Here is a 3,610-nt window from a genome sequence, read left to right on the forward strand (position 1 = left end):
AGGATCCACATGCCCTCAATACAAAGTCCTTTTAATCTTACTGAAACAGATAGCCCTACCAGGTACCTGTCCACGTGACAGCTTCCTGACTTGCTTTGATACATCCCTTTCTGTGTCAAGTGAGCTGTTCCACCTTGCTGGGGAGCTGCTGCCTGATTCCTGGACTGTCCCCATATGTCCATGTCCATTCCCACATCATTTTTCTCAGCTCTTTACAGCCTGTGACACCCACTTTCCTGTGCTATCTGCTACCCCGCACATGACTTACACACCTGTACTGCTCAGCAGGACCTGATGGTTTTATAATTCACTTGTTCATAAAAGAAAAGGAAGGGGAAGAAAAAGTTCTTCTGATTTATATATGATAGTTCTATTAGAAGCTTTATTTTCTTAACTAAAATGTGGTGAGCCAGTGATATGGCTCAACTGATCAATTCTCTGTCTTGCGTCACCCACACATACGGCTGCCACTTCAGGTCAATACCGCTCCGCTTCTCATCCAACTCACTGCTTATTGCCTAAGAAATGGAGGATAGTCCAAAGCCTTGAGACCCTGCACCTGTATGGGAGACCTGGAATAGGCTTTTCCAGACTCCAAGCTTCTGGCTTCATATCAATTTAGCTCTGGCCCTTGGGACCATTTGGGGCGTGAACTGGTAGTTGAAAGATCTTTCTGTTTCTCATTTTCTCTCTGTAAAGCTGCCTTTCTAATAAACATTAGAAACCTTTACAAGCCTAATAATTTGACTTAAATATATGGAAACATTTTATCTGGAGCACTTAAATATTTTGATAAACTTGCAAGTAGTCTACTTTTGAAACTTTAATATCATTAGACTTAATATTTCAGATTTTAATATCACAAGCATTTTAAACAATAATGCATAGAGACTATCTTGAAGTATTTAAACAATAGCAGTTTTCTTCACAAAGCAAGCTACATATCCCCAGAGAGAGGAATTGATGAAGAAAATGACATGTGTACTACAATGGAACACTATTTACTCAGCCTTTAAATAAATGAAATTCTGCAATAATGCAAATCATAAAATGACCCTGAGAAAATTAAATGAAATACAGCCATCACAGAAAAACAAACACTGTGTAATTCTGCTGAGAAGAGTTACCTAAAATAGTCCAGTTTCAGGCAGGAGAGAGTGAACAGGTGATGAGCAGGGGCTGTAGGGCTGGGGTCGGGGAGTAGAGGGTCAATGAGACTTTAGCCAAAGAGGAAGAATGTGCTGCACCTCCTACAAACATCATGCTTCCAGTCAGTGTCGAATACTACAAACAGCCATTTATGAAGGGAGAGCTATGCTAAGTGTAACCGGCGAGATTGCATTTCCTCACACAGTGGACATCGATGGCACCACTAGAAACCTCACGGAAAATAATTTCTTACTGTAATCCATGGGGGTAAATAAAATAACCAAGATTTAAAAAAAAACATGCAAAGCAACAGAGAAAAACATGTGTGAGTTATAATCACGGAATAAAAACACAATCAGAACACAGTCAACTGATGGAGAAAGTTAACTGCAACCCGCGTGAAGTTTGGTTTCCATCTAGATAGAACGTGGAAAAGCCTCCAGTGAACTGTATAAGCTGTGCAAGACTAATGTTCTGATGGAGGCGTGAACTTCTGGCTCTCTGGCAGGTGTCTTGGTCCCAGGAAACCTACCCAGGTGTAATTTAGGCATAGCTGAAACTTCGTGATCTTCAACCCCTCAGGTCCAGTCTAGAATGTTTGATTCTAAGCACCAATCCTGAGCACAATTTCGGTCAATCAACCTAGTAATTCCTATCCATCTGACTTCACAACAGCTTCCTAAGTTAAAAGATTGTCTATCTTCTCTACAAACGATAGAGATAACACGACTTCTTTACAGCTTCTTTGGTTTCTGCTTGCAAGTTCCCAGTCTGTTCTGCCCATCTTCCCACAGAACCTTCTGGGTTCCTTTAGATCAGTCTCCCAAGTTTCTCTCCTGTATGCTCCACTTCTTAGTCACTTATGGACAGACTTCTTTTTGTTTTTGTTGGATATCCACTTTGGACTTAGAAAACCTTACTACTTAAATTTCTTAAATACTAGCAGAAAAAAGAGCTATCAAAAAAAAAAAAAAGACCAAAACATTGCTTTTCCACCATTCTATAGTCATTTTTTCGGTGGCTTTTCTCTGACTGATGTTGGAAGCTTTCAACTGATTTTCTAATTTCTCTTCACTTGGAAATCATCACAAATTGCCAGTGTAAATGTTGTCTTTGAAAAATTATTTATTTTTTTGTTTAATAGGCAGAAAGAAAGAGAGAGAGCAAGAACAAAAATAATTTACATAGCATCTGTGTTGTATCAAATGTTATAAGTTATCTAGACATAATTTAAAGTACATAAGAAGGGAAAGTATTAGGCCTAGTTAAAACAAAACAAAACAAAAAAGCAGCTAGGATGATACCTGTGTCCCAGACCCAAATGTCTGGGTTCAATCCTAGGCTTGAGCCTTGACTCCAACTTTCCTGGGGAAGTACTAGTGACGGCTCAAGTCGCTGGGTCCCACAATCCCTTTTGGAACCTGGAATGATGTGCCAGCTCCTTGCTTTGACCAGCCCAGACTTAGCCCTTCCTGGCATTTGGGGAAGAAGAATCAGTGGATAGAAGCTGAGCTTATGTTAAGTAACACAGACAAACAAAATAGAGAGGAGAAATCGTGCAGATTTTATGCAAATTCAACACCGATTTTCATAAAGACTTGAGCAGCTACAGCATTTGGTATGGGCGGAGACTTGGAACCAAAGCAATCCTGGGGAATACAGAGAGACTGTGCCACCAAGTGCTGCCCAGTTCACTTTGTTTCCAATGTCCGAAAGATATAACACAGTTTCCTGAAAGAAAAGAACAATAGTGACAGAGTGGTTAGATCAGAATAATTTTCAAGGAGCTAACCATATTTCAAAACCACAGTTCTGTTCTGTCAGACAAAAACTAGAATGCATATTGTCACTTCTACAATTGCTTAATCTTCAGTAATTGCTTCATGATGCTTTGGACAATAACAGAATATTAAAAGGGAACAGTTTTAGTGGCGACTCCAATATTTTAGGAACACAGGCTGAAGCAAAATCATGGGGACCAACAGCTTCACAGTGCTTTTCTGATGATCCAGCTTTGTCATAAGAAGACGGTTGGAGACAATTCTGGATTGCATCCTAGTTCCCTAGAGTTCTGTCCTTTTTTCCAGATGTGACCGTTCTCATGAGGGAAATGTCCTGGGATTGTCTGGATTGTATTGCTAAGAAAACAGCAAAAAGTAAGTTAAAATGTGATATGATCAATGAGACATGGCAGTGGCCATGAGAAATTATGGGGTGAGGTCCAAAGAAGATGCTTTTTTACCTACCCTGTTAGAAAACCTCTGAGGCTGCCCTGTTAAGTATCATGATTCAAGATACAAAGCAGTAGGCATCTCTACTTCCAAATTACAGGTGGACTCCCAATGACAACAGGGTGCTAGACTCTGCCATTGCGCATGCCTGCAATGTCAGGATACACTTATATAACAGAATGATGGACATAGGACTGTTTTTGAAGGATTACAATACTGTAATAATATAG

The sequence above is a fragment of the Ochotona princeps genome, chromosome 1, assembly GCF_030435755.1.
Source record: "Ochotona princeps isolate mOchPri1 chromosome 1, mOchPri1.hap1, whole genome shotgun sequence".
Classification (NCBI taxonomy): domain Eukaryota; kingdom Metazoa; phylum Chordata; class Mammalia; order Lagomorpha; family Ochotonidae; genus Ochotona; species Ochotona princeps.